The sequence below is a fragment of the Schistocerca serialis genome, chromosome 8, assembly GCF_023864345.2.
Source record: "Schistocerca serialis cubense isolate TAMUIC-IGC-003099 chromosome 8, iqSchSeri2.2, whole genome shotgun sequence".
Taxonomy (NCBI): Eukaryota; Metazoa; Arthropoda; class Insecta; order Orthoptera; family Acrididae; genus Schistocerca; species Schistocerca serialis.
This window is the reverse complement of record NC_064645.1, coordinates 536,740,016-536,758,365: the sequence shown is the minus strand read 5'-3', so window position 1 is coordinate 536,758,365 and position 18,350 is coordinate 536,740,016. Positions and strand designations below refer to the sequence as shown.

Below are 18,350 nucleotides of genomic sequence, written 5' to 3'. Positions count from 1 at the left end.
AAGCACTCTGCCCTCTCACAGCTGATACAGAACAAATTCTCTCACTACATAGTTTCTCTGAAAATGAACTACTGCAGAATCAAACCAAATCCTTCAAACTACTTTCTAACACTAAGTAGTTTGTTTTGTTTACACGATTTTTGTAGCTTATGATGAAAGTGATGTGATTCGTTAGATTTACTTCAATTGTTTACTGTTCTTTCTTGCATACCTGTTTATAACATGCGCATTTCTCTATGGGTTCCTCACTGTACTACCTGAAAAACGAATAAATTAAGCCACAGATTACTGTATGTTGTTTTTGTTGTTCAAAATGTCGTATTACATTGTTTATAGGAGAAAGCAACATACGGATAATCTTTCATATTGCACTATAACATCGAAATTTACTGTGAGCAATGGTAAGAACAATTTTGCTTCACTCTGTTAAATTTGTTTTGTGGCGTGTTTGGAAATTTCTCCATCCAGGCATAGATGCAGCCATTCTTTGCAGATAGTAGTCAGTGCTGTTACAATTTGTAATCACCGGAAGTGATTGATTGTCTGCCACAGATCTTTTTTCTTGTTGCATGTAAGTACTCAACAGATTTTCCAACATTTGAAAGCTGTGAAATCTCTGTCTTGTTGTTAGCACATTAAATTCACATTTCAAAAGATTCAAAGTTATGAACTGTAAATTTAGGAATTCCTTTTACACTTCATGAATATATTTTCCATTCGGGTTTGGACTGGCACTGGTGAACTTAATATTTTTTTTTTTTTTTTTTTTTTTTACTTTTTTATAATTTTGTTTTTGTTTTCAAAGTTTCTTTCTGATAGCGTTCTTGTATTTGTTCCAGCATCTACGTGTTAGCATAATTTTCTTGGAATGCTCACTTGTTATAATGTTTGGAAAATGTCCTTGATGTTTGGAAAACGCCCTCCCACAAACCTTAGAGGATTTTTATCAGGACACCTTCCCCTGGCAGCTTTTCTGTGCTCTGATGCATGTGTTTTCCCTTACTAGCGACAGATGAAACTCCGCTATCGGCATTTTATGACCTGTGTAGGATATGAGCATTTAAAACACACAGATCGAGAACATGAGAAAAGAATAGCTTATACCACTTCATTGTTTTCTGTATACATTCAGCAGAGCTAAGCACTGTATCAGAAGGGTCAATCACTACCAAATTCAAGTTATAATCTACACTGCTTTGTGGTTTCTCTTGGTGAATAAATAAAACCGAATCGTTTCATCAGCTATATATTTCATATTTCAACAGTTCTTCTGTAAAGAATAACATGAAAACTGACAAAATACTTGGCCCATTCCCTATTTGACACACACATCCCAATAGCATATCATCAAATGAGAGATTAACTGGCTGATAATCATTTTCTTTCCAGTCAAATTTATCACTAAGGCGTGATATCTTCATAGGTGTTTGTCTATCACTTTCCGATTCTTCAGATTCATAACAACTAACATCTCTTGCTGAAATGTGAGAATGAACTGACACACCTGCTGACATGGACAGTTTATGACTAAAGCTTTCGCGTCTATGGAAGAGCTATCACTTTTATCAAAATCAAGTAGTTCATTATCACTGTTGTTCCTAGTGATAATCTCCACGATGTCTTCCTCAATGCACCCACAACGTCTTGGCATTTTCTTTGTAAAATACAGGATGCGAAGAACACTGATGTAAATTTCAATGAACAGCGAACTGCAGTGTGAAATCTAGGCTCACAACTGACAAAGAATCTGATGACAAGCTGGCGGCCAGAACTGCGAAAGGCTACTGAGATATGGGGCAGAAAGTCTGCTGTGCAACTTATCTCGTCATCAGCACTCAGGCAGCAGTTCGTCTATACGCATCTGCGCTAAGGAGCTGCCAAATGGGTGCGACTTAGCTCATCAACTGCACTAAGGGGAAAACTGGCGGCTGTGACTGAACTCAACAGTAGCACCCAGGACACAGCAGGCAGCACGACGTGTAAACTTGTTAACAGCAGTCGAAGAGTTAAGCATTACTGCAAGTGTTTCCTTATCAATACTGTGTAGACAGTAGACACAGTTAAGCAATACCAAAATGTTTGAAGTTAAATTATTCAGAATACCTTGAACAAGTGATACTCTGTAGCTTATAAGTAATGGAAATGTGACATGTATTTTAGCTAAAAAATACCCACTCCACTTGATCATTATTTTCATTTTTTCCCCCGAGAAAAACTATAAAAAAATAAACATTAATAAAATCATTAAAATTCTAGCATTTCACACTAAAAAATTCTTTTATATCCATTTAAGTAATCGACAATACAAGTTACCACTTTATTTTATCTATTTTGGTTAGAGAACACCACAGCTGTTTTTGTAAATTGCACTGTAGGAAATACTGCAACCAGCCACAATTTTTTTCGAATAATTTTATTGTACCATGACTAGTTTCAAGCCTGAACGCATCATCAGATGTTAACATTGACTTCTTTGCAAGTTTTAAAATTTTGTCCTAAAACATAATAAAGTTTTTGATTACACAGTTTTACATTATATATATCATTTTTGGCCCAACACAGAAACACAGAGATAAGGATCGAAGAAAACTTAAAGATATTACATTTTGCTAGAAACAGAGTACAGATGACTTTGTTTGAGGAATTAGAAATATACAACTTCAATAAACCTGATAGCAATGATCAACTACAATTGAAAAACCAAATGTACCACCAAAATTTCATACAACTACAACTCCTGTAACTTAAAATGTCAGAAATAATAATTAACTGGCAAAAATAAAAATCTTGATTGGCCATTAGCATCATCTATAAAAACCTAAATAATTAAATGTCTAACTGCATAAAATTATCAGTACTATAAAGCAGTAGCTTTGAAGTAATTGACAAGTGTGCCATATCTGTACACATATCACTTTCTTTGTCACACCAAATCAGCAGTTGATGTAAACAAATATATCTACCATCTTGTATTTATTTCAGTTCATTGATCAGGATGGACTGTAAAAGAAAATCAAAACTGTGTCTTATAATATGTAAAGGAGGGCTTTTCATCAAGTAAGTACAATGTATAGAGCATATATGAGTGTAAAAAATATGTAATCACAAAAACTTCATTATATTTTAAGATGCAAATGTAAAACTTGCAAAGAAACTAATGTTACCATCCAGTGATGAGCTCAGGCCAGAAACATATAATATACAATAAAGTCATTGAAAATGTGGCTGGTTGCAGTATTTCCTACAATGTAAAATACTAGTTACATAACGAAATAATTCTAGCAGAGGAGTTTCTAATGCTGCTAATCAATTTTTGTCCCTCTTGCAACACTTTCCTGGCTTTTCTCTAATGCATTTCTTTGCACCACCCAAGTGACATACATTATCTATTTTTGTAGTATCAATGCGTTTGCATTTGTTGCACCCTTTAGCGAGATCATAATAGAATACCTCACCTGCCAAACTGTAATATCTACTTTTTCTGCTTTGCACTTCTTGTACACTTATTATTTCGTTCATATTCTTACAATCAATGTCTTTTAGGAACTTCAGTCATTGTTAATACTAATTAGTTAATTTTGTCTTCTTCTTTCTTGAGCAGTTTCTTGCTTGCTGACTGTCTCATTCAGCCCTTTTCTCTAATTTAATCTCATCCTTAACTTGTTAAGTTTTCTTTCAACATATTCACTCTCTTCTATTATCAAGATGAATGGACTTCCTTCTTCTCATCTGTTTCTTTTCCTTGCTGTTCTTTCTGTTTCCTTCTTTTAAATTCACAACTGGCAAGATCTCCACCTTTTTTATGTTTATGTTTTGGCATACCGTTAAACTTTAATATTTCTATACCCATTAAAATTCCACTTAAAACACGTTCAACACTTTAAAGAATTCACTTTAAATTTATTGCACTTGCTATAACTTTCACTTTTCCTTGATCTGCTCTACTCGACTTCCAAAAGTAGACTGATCTACAGAATTACACCATTCTGAGCTGGAAGATATCCCCAACACAACAGGATAATGAAACATTTGTGAACATTGGCAAACATTCTGGAAGACTCTTTGACACCCACATCTTCAAACCCAACCTCTGCAGCTCCAAACCTAAATCTCCAAAATGTCCTTCATGAATGGGGAATGGAAGGGTACCAAACCCAATGACACCCATGGGGGTAATGTGGCAGTTTGGAGAGTTATAGCAGCACGCACCATTCCTGGCTTCAACTGTAACTTTGGGCAAGTACCTATGATCAGCAGCAACAGCGTTACAGAAGACAACATCTCTTTCACACTACATTTATCTCTAATGCATAGTGCTTTGTATTACTTAATGTGAGTACTACATTTTCATACAATTTAACTTGCCATCCCAAAGATGTTTGCCAGTAACATTATATGTATGATAGTTTTAATCAGCATATTAATTGTGGACATTATGTTTTTGTCACTGGCAATGTGCTTAATATCCAAAGATGTCGATTCAGTTGTTTATGTAACAGATTATGTAATTTAATTTCTAACTTACATTATATGTGCTAACAGAAAAATAAATAACAATAAAGGGCAGTTTATGTCTGTGTATGGCATATTTCCAATAAATTATTTAGGCTTGTTGTCATCAGTGATTGAATTGCTGTTCACAGGTTTCTTTTAGTTGATGTGTGTACTTTACATTTTCCAATGTATCAGTAACATAAATGACATGCTATGTTAACAGTTATTACATATATACTAAGATTCTACTGCTATTTAAGCAGGACTATTAGTTTTTGTTGTGTTTACAAGGGAACAGAGGTTTATGTAAGAGTAATATCCACATATTATTTGTGTTTGGTCTTACTTTTTCTTCCGTTCTGTCACAAGTTGTTGACATCCTTGAAAGTTTCCATAGATCCTTTAAATAACAAGTGTGCTAATAATCAACATGTAAATAAATTATATGGATAATAGAAATAAGGTAAGAAAAGTTTTGGCAGAATGAAAATAATTTAGGGGTAAAGGATACCACTCACTTAACAGTAGAAGCCCTGAGTTGTCGACAGGCACACAAAATTAAAGCTTTGGTAGCTTTCACACAAATCCTTTAGTGAGCTACAGTTCATGGCCAAAAAATGCATGCATGTGAACCCAAGCATATGTGCGCACATGCAGTTGCACTGTTCTAGCTGTGACTAGAGTTTGGGAGGTACACTTGGGGGAGGGGTTATGTTGGGAGGAAGGGGGGGAGTAGTAGATGGAGAAATACAGGGAGAGTGGGAAAGGGGTAGTCAACACCTCAGAAGAAGGCAGGAGATGAGTGGGATAGAGATGTGGGAGAGACAGACAGTAGGAGTGACAGTACAAACGAGGGAGAAACTGTCGGGTAGAGTGTGTGGGTGCAGTGGGTTAGTCACAAATGAAGCCAGGAGATTACAGAAAGAAGGATGTGTTGCAAGGATAACTCTTATCTGCATAGCTCAGGAAAGCTGGTTCTGGGGAAGGTCAAGATGGCACTAGTTATGAAGCAGCCACTGAACTCAAGTGTGTGTGCTCAGCAGTGTGGAACTTGCAAATGTTGTGCTCAACAGCATGTTCCATCCCTGGGAGATCAACTCCGCTCTTGACCACAGTTTGCCAGTGCCCATTCATTCTGGTGGACAGCTGGTTGCTGATAACGCCAACATAAAATGCTGTTTAGAGCAGAGCTGGTATACGACATGCCTGCTTTCATAGGTAGCCCTGCCTCCGATGTGCTAAGACAAGCCTGAGAGTGGACTGTAGTAGGAAATTCAGGGTACATGAATTGGGCAGGTCTTGCACAGGGATATGATTTTTATGGCAAGGGATGAATCAGGATGTTCCGTAGGGCGAGTGGGTGGCAGAATACTACTTTAGGTGGTTTAGAATGTCCCTCATTTTCAGCCATGACTGTAGACAGTAGGAATCCTTACGAAGGGCACAGTTGAGATGCTACAGTCCTTTACCAGGGCTTCTACTATCTAATCATCATGCCCAGAAATGACAGATATCCTAGCCCCAATCCTCCCTACCCCTCATTAAGTGATATTCTGCCACACACCCAACCTACACATGTACACAGTATATGTATTATTCTTAGTTCATTGAAGGATTCGTCCAAAAGCTAGCAAAGCTTTCATTCCATTTTATGTGCCCGTTGACAACTCAACACATCTGCTATGTAGTGAGTGGTCCCTTTTACTCATGAATTATTGGTACGGATAATACACTCCTGGAAATGGAAAAAAGAACACATTGACACCGGTGTGTCAGACCCACCATACTTGCTCCGGACACTGCGAGAGGGCTGTACAAGCAATGATCACACGCACGGCACAGCGGACACACCAGGAACCGCGTTGTTGGCCGTCGAATGGCGCTAGCTGCGCAGCATTTGTGCACCGCCGCCATCAGTGTCAGCCAGTTTGCCGTGGCATACGGAGCTCCATCGCAGTCTTTAACACTGGTAGCATGCCGCGACAGCGTGGACGTGAACCGTATGTGCAGTTGACGGACTTTGAGCGAGGGCGTATAGTGGGCATGCGGGAGGCCGGGTGGACGTACCGCCGAATTGCTCAACACGTGGGGCGTGAGGTCTCCACAGTACATCGATGTTGTCGCCAGTGGTAGGCGGAAGGTGCACGTGCCCGTCGACCTGGGACCGGACCGCAGCGACGCACGGATGCACGCCAAGACCGTAGGATCCTACGCAGTGCCGTAGGGGACGGCACCGCCACTTCCCAGCAAATTAGGGACACTGTTGCTCCTGGGGTATCGGCGAGGACCATTCGTAACCGTCTCCATGAAGCTGGGCTACGGTCCCGCACACCGTTAGGCCGTCTTCCGCTCACGCCCCAACATTGTGCAGCCCGCCTCCAGTGGTGTCGCGACAGGCGTGAATGGAGGGACGAATGGAGACGTGTCGTCTTCAGCGATGAGAGTCGCTTCTGCCTTGGTGCCAATGATGGTCGTATGCGTGTTTGGCGCCGTGCAGGTGAGCGCCACAATCAGGACTGCATACGACCGAGGCACACAGGGCCAACACCCGGCATCATGGTGTGGGGAGCGATCTCCTACACTGGCCGTACACCACTGGTGATCGTCGAGGGGACACTGAATAGTGCACGGTACATCCAAACCGTCATCGAACCCATCGTTCTACCATTCCTAGACCGGCAAGGGAACTTGCTGTTCCAACAGGACAATGCACGTCCGCATGTATCCCGTGCCACCCAACGCGCTCTAGAAGGTGTAAGTCAACTACCCTGGCCAGCAAGATCTCCGGATCTGTCCCCCATTGAGCATGTTTGGGACTGGATGAAGCGTCGTCTCACGCGGTCTGCACGTCCAGCACGAACGCTGGTCCAACTGAGGCGCCAGGTGGAAATGGCATGGCAAGCCGTTCCACAGGACTACATCCAGCATCTCTACGATCGTCTCCATGGGAGAATAGCAGCCTGCATTGCTGCGAAAGGTGGATATACACTGTACTAGTGCCGACATTGTGCATGCTCTGTTGCCTGTGTCTATGTGCCTGTGGTTCTGTCAGTGTGATCATGTGATGTACCTGACCCCAGGAATGTGTCAATAAAGTTTCCCCTTCCTGGGACAATGAATTCACGGTGTTCTTATTTCAATTTCCAGGAGTGTATATAGGGTGTTTCAGAAGTGACGGTCAATATTCAGGGACATGACAGGAATGATCATTTGAAACAAAAAAGTCAAGTAAACATGGGCTCTAAAATGCATACCTTAAGAGCTATGAGCAATTCCTGATCTTCGATACTATGAAACAAATCTCTTCTACTGCTAGCTCTTTGCTTTCCATATTTTGGGAAGTGGTAGTAGTATGGCCCAAAACAAGAAAAAAAGTTCAGTAAAAATTTACTCTAAAATGCACACCTTATGAGCTATGAGCTCTTCACTACTTTGGAACAAATATTTACTGGATTTTTTCCCCCTTGTTTTGGTCCATACTACTACTTCCCAATATATGGGAAGCGAAGATCCTGCACTAGAAGAGATTTGTTTCACATATTGAAGATCAAGAATTGCTCATAGCTCTTAAGGTATGTGTTTTAGAGCCCACGTTTACTTCATGTTTTGTTTCAAATGATCATCCTGTCATACCCCTGAATACTGACTATCACTTCTGAAAAACCCTCTGTGTACCATGAAACATTGTTGAAGCACATACGAATTTCTTGTACATCTCTCTGTATTTTCTTTCATGGTTCAGAAACCTATTATTTCTGGAATTTCTCATCATGCTAAGTGATGCATTTTTACAGGTACGTAAGATGCGGTACACTTCACTGGTATTTGGGTAGTGTAGTTGACAATCTTGGCGAGTGGTTCCGGTAAATTTGTTATGCAAACTGAGTATTCATATGGGTGTCAGAACCCACACCCACATTCATACCTGCACCTGCACCCACAAACAGGAGGATAGTTGTGACGTAGGGTGCAGAACGTATTGCAGGGAAAGAGGAGAAACTGCTGATAAAACAGTGAGAGTCTGTATGCATAGAACTTTCAATCTAACTTAAATGGAAAACAGTGGGATGTAATGAGGAATAAATTGTCGGATGGGGAGAGGTGAGGGGAGGGGAGCAAGAAGAAATGATGGAAGGAAGATAAATGTGAATTTCAAAAGTTTCCCAGAGAATTGAATGTTCAAACTAATTTCAGGCATGCAGCCAGTAGTCATTCAATATATTTTACAATATTTCAACTTGCCACCTGCCAGTCATCCTCAGGGAGCCATGGAAGACTGATGAAAATGTCCTCCCCTACACAACATACAGAGCGCAGTGAATATTCAGAATATGCGTCAGAATCAAGTTGGCAGGTGGATCACAGTACCTAGCAGCAGTGCCCTCGCTGGTGGGACTACTGAACTCAAGCTGTCCTCTGGGTTGCCACTCAGTACTGTCATGGATGTACTGTGTCATCACTGATTAGAGCAAATCATGGAGATGGTACTGTTACATACCCTGTCCAACTGGTAGGTATTATCACAGTTTATCTGATTTTCCAACAGTAGTATTTCCACAGATTCTTTAATAATGGAGTCACAAGATGATGTTTCTGCGATCAGAATAATTGTTTTATCATACTCCATTGCTACCTTAAACAAAACATTACCAATAAAGGGAAGATAAGCTAAAGATTTTGCTGGCAAGTTCTCTCTTTATGCAGTTCTTGGCTCTTGGTTTTAACTGATAGAGCCCTGTTAATCTGCTGAGTACAATATCCAAATTGGTAGACAACCTTTTTATAGAGGATTTCAAGGAGAGAACAACCGAATCAGCTGCCTTTAAACCAACTGTGTTTTGGAATTATGTGGACAAAACTTTCATATGTGGCCTCATGGAGAAGATAAATCAGTGGAGTTTCTACTACACCTCAACTCCATTCATAACAACATCCAGTTCACTATGGAAATAGAGAAAGATGTTGTCTGCCTTTCTTGGATGTCTTGGTTAGCCAGAAAAACAATGGCTCTCTGGCAATCAGCTTATAGTAAGTAAACTCATACAATTTGTAATTACAAGTGTCTACTTGTCATACCCGATGCAAACTATGCATGTGCTTAACACACTTGCACACAGAGCTCACATGGTCTCAGATCTAGGTAACTGCCTAAAAGACTTGCCCACCTAAAGGCAGTGTTCAGAGAAAATGAAAATTCTATCTGGCAGATTAACAGGGCTCAATCAGTTGAAACCAGGGATCAAGAAGTGGATAAAGAGGAGAACATGCTGGCTAAATCTTTAGCTTATCTTTCTTTTGTTGGCAACATTTTGTAAATTTCAGATGGTTTTCCACCCACCATCTAAGATAGAAGGCCTTCTGAGATCATTGAAGGACAATCTCTTATTGTAAAAGGCTGGAATTTACAAAAACAATTCTGACCACAGCAACAGCATTTTGGGAATCCATTATTAAATAATTCATAAAATCTGATGAAACTTGATAGTGGCCACTAGCTGGACAGTGCATGGAACTCTTTATCTCCACGACTTGCTCAAAAATCATTGAGACTCTTTTAGATTTGTCTAAGATCTTTGATTCTGTGAACCATTAGTACGTGAATCCAAATTAGGAACTCATGGCATAAGAGGTGTGGTACTAAATTTCAAAAGTTCTTACTTCTGCAAGACAATGTGCTAAACTATGCTATAAGAATGACGGGAAAATCAAGACAGGACTCTCACCTGTGGAGTCCCATAGGGATGTATTCTTGGGCCATTTTTGTTCTTTGTATAATATATTAATGACGTAACACTGCCATAAAATTTGATGTTTGTGAACTATGCTGACAACGCATCATTTATTATCTGAGGTTGTACTGAACAAATAGCAGCATTTTGAAACAATAAAGAGAGCTTTGGCCACATCACAGAATATCCAATACTGAATAAATATCTTAGGAGTAAAGGAGATCTAGGATTTGGAATAAATCCTTTCTTGAGCTAGAGTGTGTACACACAGAAGACAGTTGTGATGTAATTCTTGCTAAACTATAATCAATCTCATGTGGACACAATTAGCAAATCACTTCTGCAGCTGAAACACCAGATAAAAATAAATTTCTAGGCATTTTACTAGGCGAAAATCTTCTGTAGAGAGAGCATGTCAGCTACCTCTGTAATTGGCTACTGACTCACTAAAACAAATATAACAACTTACCCTGTCCTAAAATATATATACTTTAGCCTGCCCACATTTGAGATACTGGACTGAAATTTGCACTGAGGTTCTCACAGTCTACCTGTATAGGATATTCAGGTTTCAGAAGACTGTACACAGAATAATTTCTAATAATGGCAAATATCAATCCTGTACTGATTTCATCAAGTATAATTTACTGACTGTATGTAACCTGTGTATGCCCTTAAAATAATTATGTTTGTAAAAGAGAATTAAAAAATAAACACAATGAATAGAGACATTCATCATCATAGAGCATGAGCCAGATGAGATTATCAAAGATTAATGAGAAATAAAAGAACAAAAACAATCAATTTTGACAAAATTATTTAATTGGACAGATATAATAGATATTGGATTTATCTATCTAATTAAATTATTTTGAGAAATAAAGGAGCTACAGACCACAGCCTACTTCCTGATGGAAGATAGTTCTGTAACAAGTTGCCGAACAGTATAACGCAACTCCATGGAAATCTTTTTAAGAGCAGAGCAGTTGTTAATTAAAAGATGGTTATAATCACTCAAAATTTTCTGAACCCCATTATTTATAGTGCTATTTTTGTATATAGTAAATCAGTGGCAGCAGATATTTACATAACAATATATAATGTGCTACTCATTATACACATTATTTATATTTATGGTATGGTGATATTGTTCTAAAGACACAAAACATGCTGAGTCTTTGATATAAGTTACCATGGACAAATAAGTAAGAATTGTTATTGTTATTATTATTATTATAATAGAAACTTGCTGCACAATTAAAACTTAGTGATGGACTGGAACTTAAAACAGTGACCTTTCCCAAGTGAGGCACTACCAACTCATTCATCTGTGTGTGCAACACAACTAAATTCAAAGTTTCAGTCTTGATCTCTTTCCTATTGGCAGGGTTTCTTTCTCATAAACTCCTCAAAGAAACTAATCCACAACATGCACTTCACCCACAAGGTATTGCCTCTAGTGCAACTTCACAAGGTGCTTATCAATGAGGAAACTTACATTCTTAAGAACTCATTACCCAAAGCAATGGACACAAACATTAAACCTGTCATTTGAGAGCAAAGTTAGACAAGACTTTTAGCGAAATGTCTCCTAGGTTGTAAGCAATGCTCAAATAAAAGTTCTAGCCACATAATCTCAGAAAGGGTACCAAACATAATTTTTGTAGGAATAAGCAAAAAATCTGAGCTCTTTGCACATAATGATGTGTGTGAGCCAGTGGTCATGCAGTAGAAGACGGCTGTTGTGTACAGACAACAGTAAGTGCCAAAGATAACTGTTACAGATTGGTAAGAAATGGTGACTCCTGATGCCGTTTAGCAATGAAATCCTACCTTTTGTTGTGTGTTCTGGCAGTAGTGGTCTTATCTTAAAGCAAGAATGCAAACATATAAAGAAACAGGCCCACTCACCTATTTGAAAGACGTTAAAATTACAAGAGATTTTTAGCAACGTATTTAAGAACCAGTTAAAGGATAAAAACATTCTTACAAATGCCCAGAAACATGACAAAACAATTATCTCCATGCAGTTACAAGAAATTATTGAGCTGGTAAGTAATCGCCAGAAGCTTTCCACAACAGCACAAATTGAAGTACTATGCACAAAATAAACAGATCTTGAAACCGCAGACATACAGCCCAGAGTTTTCATTGTATGACTTTCATCTCTGCAAGCTACTAGAGAAGTAGAGAGAGGTAAAGAAGAGATGGAGCTTAATAGCTAGTTGTAGACAAGTGAGAAAAATGGCAAGGTCACAGATTCAGAAAAGTGGCAGAGCGAACAGCACACAAGCTCAGATTGGGTGGGGCAATAGTGGTGTCCCTTTCATGGAAACCATCCTCACATTTGCCTTAAGCAATTTAGGGAAATCATGGAAAACTAAAACTGGATAGCCAGAAAGGAATTTGAGCTGTCATCCTACAAAATACAAATTCAGTGTAAATGGATAGATAAAAATATCTACTCACCACACGGCAGCAGTGGAAAACACACACACACACAAAACATCTACCAGGTTTTGGAGCCAGTGGCTCCTTCTTCTGGCAGGAGAGTTCAAGGGGAAGGAAGAGGGAAAGGACTGGAGAGGTTTAGGGAAACGGGTAGTTCAGAAAAGTCACCCAGAACCTGGGGTCACTTGAGACTTACTGAACAGTATGAGAAGGACAGACAGACTGACTGCTGGGGACTGCACCAGACAAAATTTGAAAACCTCAGAGCTTAATGCTGGAAGACAGGGTAATATGTAAGACAGAGATTACTACTAAAACATCATGCATTAATTAATAAGATTGAAAAGCTAACTGCTTTGTATGTAACAGAGGTGGGAGGGGGGACAGCGGACAGGCAAGTCAGAGAATGAAAGATGTACAAAACTAAAATGGAGTGAAGAAAGGAGTAGTTACTGTGAATAAATGCTGAGACAGAAGAAATTAACGTAATTTAAGGCCAAATGGGTGGCAAGAAACAAGGACATGTTGTAGTGCTAGTTCCCACCAGCGGAGTTCTAAGAAAATGGTGTCTGGGGGGAGGGATCCAGATGGGCACGTATGGTGAAACAGGCACTGTGGTCATGACTGTCATGTTGTGCAGCATGCTCTGCAACAAGATATAGTGTGTTGCCTATATACACCCTCTGCCTATGCCCACTCATCCTGACTGATAACTGGGTGGTAGTCATGCTGACGCAGAAGACCAAACAGTGTTTACGTAACAGCTGGTATGACATGTAACTTCACAGGCGACTCTCACTTTGCCAGTTAGAGGGCTGGAATAGGTGATGGTAGGAGGGTGCATAGGGCAAGTCTTGCAGCAGGGATGGCCACAGGGGTAGGAGAAAGATATTGCGGAGATTAGGATGGTGATGAAAAGCTATTCTAGGTGTGGTGGGTAAAATCTTAGACAGAATGGATCTCGTTTCACGGCATGATTTTAGAAAGTCATGATTTTAGAAAGTCATGATCTTGTCAAAGTAGATGAACAACATATTCAAACCAGGATAATATTGGGTGTTAAGTGGAGTCCTCTGAAGTTGTTTTTTGGAAGGATCAGCAGTACAAGGATTGGATGTGATGGCCTAGGAAATCTGTTTTTAATCCAGGCTTTTGGGATAATCACGTCTAGTGAAGGCTAAAGTGAGAGTGATAAAGAGACTGCATATGAACAAATACATTTGCCTCAAATGCCAAGGCTGTATGGGAGGGAACGTTTCACATGGAAGGATGGCAACTGTCAAAATGTAAGTTCTGTTGTTTGTCAGTAGGTCTGATGTGGACGGAAGTGAGGATGAGTGTGATCAACATCAAGGGAAGTGGCATTGGATTTGAAATAGAACAATGTGAAATTCAGTTAGGAGAAGGTATTTAGAGATTCCAGGAATTTTAACAGGTCAGCCTCACCACTAGTCCATGCGGCGAAGATGTCATCAGTGTATCTAAACCAAATCAAGGGCTGAAGGCTTATGGATCCCAGGAAAGACCCCTCCAAGCAACCCATGAAAAGGCTGTCATAGGAAGGGGCCATCCTGGTTCCCTTCAAAGGTGAAGTAATTGTTGGTAAATATAAAGCTGATTAAGGTGAGCAAGAAGGATGTGAACAGAGCGAGGTGGCGCAGTGGTTAGCACACTGGACTCGCATTCGGGAGGACGACGGTTCAATCACGCGTCCGGCCATCCTGATTTAGGTTTTCCGTGATTTCCCTAAATTGCTCCAGGCAAATGCCGGGATGGTTCCTTTGAAAGGGCACGGCCGACTTCCTTCTCCAACTTTCCCTTAATCTGATGAGACTGATGACCTCACTGTCTGGTCTCCTCCCCACAACAGCCCAACCAACCAAGAAAGATGTCATAGGCTTCGAATCAGGTGGGCGTTGACTGAGGAAATGTTTGGCAGCAGACAGACCATGTATGTGGAGGATATTGGTATAGAGACGGCATCAGTAGTGACAAGCAAGGTGTGTGGTGGGAGTGAGATGGGTACGGATTTCAGACAATCTAGGAAATGGTTGGTATCTTAGATATAGGAAGGAAGTCTTTGTACTATGAGTTACAGGTGTCGATCAACTAAGGCACATATACATTTGGTGGGTGCTTTGAATCCAGCAACTATAGGACAGCCAGGAGGACTGGATTGGTGGATCTTAGGAAGAAGGTAAAACATGGGGATGCGTGCTTTGAATGGGGTAAGAAGTTCTGTGGATTGAGGTTTAAGTCCTTGTGAGGACCCTGAGATTTTTAGGAGGCACTGCAGGTCAGTTTGAATCGCAGGGATGGGATCTCAATAGCAGATGCTCTATGTAGAGGTGTCGGACAGCTGGTGCAGACCTTCACTAACAAACTCCTGTCAGTAAAGTACCACAGCGGTAGATCATTTGTCTGCTGTGAGGATAATGATGGAGTCATTAGCTTTTAAGGAATGTAGAGCCTGGAGTTCTACAGAGGACAGGTTAGGTTCCTGTTGCAGGGTCCTGAGGAAAGATTGTGAAGCAATGCTGGATGTAAAGAGTTCTGGGAAGGCTTTTAAGGGATGATTCTAAGGCTAAGATGGTGGATCAAGTTGGGATCATGGTCGGAACTGTTCAAGGCAGGGTTCAATGTCAGGTTTGGTTGGAAAGGTTTTGGGATTGAGTTGCAAAGTGGTATTTCCAGTTGACATTACGTGTAAAGGGAAGCAGGTTCTTCTCCAAACCAGCACGGTTAAATGCAGGTTTAGGACTGAACAGATAATTGGGGGGGGGGGGGGGGGGGGTGCTTTAGATGGAAGGTTGAGAACACTGTACAGTTGTGACTGGTTCTTGTTATTATAAGTAATTACCTACCAAAAACACAAACTGGTGGTATGTAACTACATACACGAATAGGAAAATAGTGTGTGTGTTTATTTTCCCTGCTGCTGCTCTGTGAGTAGATTTTTTTTATCTATCCATTTACATACTATCAATAACTGATTATTTTCGTTATAAAATACAAATTCAGACTTTCAACACTACACTAGTTTCCTCAGTTCAGAAACGCAAGGAATAATGCTCAGTTCAGTAATGCAAGAAATAACCCATCTTTAATGAAGTCATCAGAGATGTGGCACAATCTGACATTATTGATGAATTGTTTACAGAATTAATTTTCACTCTGTGGCGGAGTGTGTGCTGGTCTGAAGCTTCCTGGAGGATTAAACTGTATGTCAGACTAGAACCTGGGACCTATGTCTTCCACGGAAAAATGGTCTACCAACTGAGCTATCAAAGCACAACTTAGGACCATATTTGCAAAACTTGCTTTATGCAAAAAAATAAAATTTTACAGGAGAGACATTTATTTAATTAACAAGTAAGTTTGTGGATTTTTTTCCATAAATGCATTCCGTACAGTTCTGAATACGTTTCATGATAGTCTTCGCATAAACATAGCATTTTTGATAGTGTATCAACAGCTGGGAGAAAAAAATAATTTTCTTTTTCAAAACTTGCTTTATGCTCAAACTAGATCATTGACTCTTGAATATTAAATGCCTGATTTTTACATTCAAGTTTTAAAATGATATTTCCTTTTTCTCTTCTACACAACTTCAGCAGGCCTTCGTCCTCATGACTTCTCCGTGAGCTGTCATAACCTAAGTATTCCTCACCACTTGCAGAGAGTATGTCATTGAAGAAACTTGCTGTATCCTTGGGAATGGTAAGGGAACACATAGCTTCATTACATCCTTCTTCTTTTCCGCACTCATGTGGTTTACCTTGGGAATAATCGCAGCACATTCCATGGCTCTGGATGAAGGAATGTCCTGCTTCAAATTATCCCTATATACTTCTGTCCAGAGAAATATATCATTTTAACAGCACACTGAATCTTACGATTGGTTTGTCTGTAAGTTCTTGATTGTACATCCATCATTTAGAAAGGCAAGGCAGACTTATTTCCTTAGTAATCCGTTTAAAGTCATAGGAAAACCAGTCTTCACTCCTTACCAGCACCTTTCCAAACTTCACTAGAATATTCTTGCATTCACTAGGTGATATGATCTCTTCTTTCTTCTAATATTTCTCTTCAACTCTACTGAAAACACGTGGAATGAAAATATGTACATGAATAGGAAATTAGTGGGCAAGTTTGGAGAACACTGTAGTTCATTCCATAAAATGTGCTAACATAAAGAGCATCTTAGAACTCTTGTTCCGGGTGGTGCTAGAGTCTGAAAAAAGCCTCTCTTGCCAATACCTCTCGTCTTCTCTTCCGAAAAATGTAGGAGAAAGTGTATTAGTGCAGATGGGATTTCATTTGCGCCTCTTGCAGATTCTGTTTCACACTGAGTATATTGAAAAATGTCATTAGTATCTTTTCTGGTTCATGTACCACCACAATCGGGTTACAGAACAGTACCTGTAATGTCTAAAAAGACTTCTCCAATAAATCTGCTAGGTAGAGGTTCATTTTGTTGCATGTCAAAGCAAACTTTTGCATTGTCTTCCGAATTTTTGTTCATGATGCTGTGGAACTTCTTTGCATGGGCTTTACACAAGCGCCGATTAGTTTTACACACTTTCTGGCAATCCTCAGTTTCTGCAGCATTTATTTTCAGTTTGAGCTCCTCACATGTTGAACAAGTAGCACTGTGAGGGGTACCAAAGCTGAGACTAAAATTCCTAGCAAACATTGTCTTAAATTTTGATGCACAATGGCTTTTATTGCCTTCTTGTCTTTATACTTCACAAAAATTTTTCCAGATTATATTTACATTTAATGTTGGGGGGACATATGACCTACTCCTTTTCCCTCTGCATTAATGGCACTGTCTACACTCATATTTCAAAATGTTCTTTCACTTGTTGGGGCCTACCTATCTTGGCATGAGGTGCTACTAAGCCGCCTCTTCGTTCTTGTAGTCTAGTTCCATGTTCTTGATAGTGCTGAGCAGTCTGGGTTAAGTGATTCCACGATGTATTTGCCCCCCCCCCCCCCACTTTTTTTTTAATGTAGCAAATGGAGCAGCACAAACAGGTACTTGGGATCCACCTTGAAATTTTATCTTACACCCAACAGACACTGATGTAGAAGCCTTAGCTGAAGTGTGATCTACAAAATGTCTAGCTGGTGCTAAAGTATTTATCCATGAACGACAGAAGGAATGCATCTCTTGTTTGGTCTTATCTCTTCAAGAATATAATAGATTATATAAATAAGAGTGTTTGCCTGCCTGACAGCCTTCCCTCCATGGATGCTTGCCTCACATCTTTCAGTATACCAGCAGTCAATACCAGGTGCTGCAATTTGCTTTGAATAACGATATGATTTGGTTTGGAGACGTTTGACTGCTTCATTTCTCTTCTTTTACAACCACCACTCACAGGAATATTATATCCACTTCCACCTTCCATATTCACAATTTAACAAAGTATAGTTTACTACACTTAACTTCATGATCTGGTGGAAACAGGCAATCAACTCACATAGCAGTTACCATCAACAAACACAGTTCAATATTCCACATGCAAATTAAAAAGATACCCGGTGCAGTGGCTACTGGGAGCTCCCATCAGGCACTGTGCCAAGTGTCAGCATAGTTGGTGCACACAGTAACACACTTTGCCATTTACTATCAAGCGAAACAATTACGCCACGAGTACCATAACACAG

The 18,350-nt window shown here is 39.9% G+C and overlaps 1 protein-coding gene across 1 annotated transcript in view; it reads right to left on the bottom strand.

The window, feature by feature from the left end:
- The window catches only part of LOC126416669 (transportin-3), a 210,051-nt gene that overhangs the window by 20,497 nt on the left and 171,204 nt on the right, over positions 1-18,350 (bottom strand). The gene's annotated exons all lie outside the window — the stretch shown is intronic.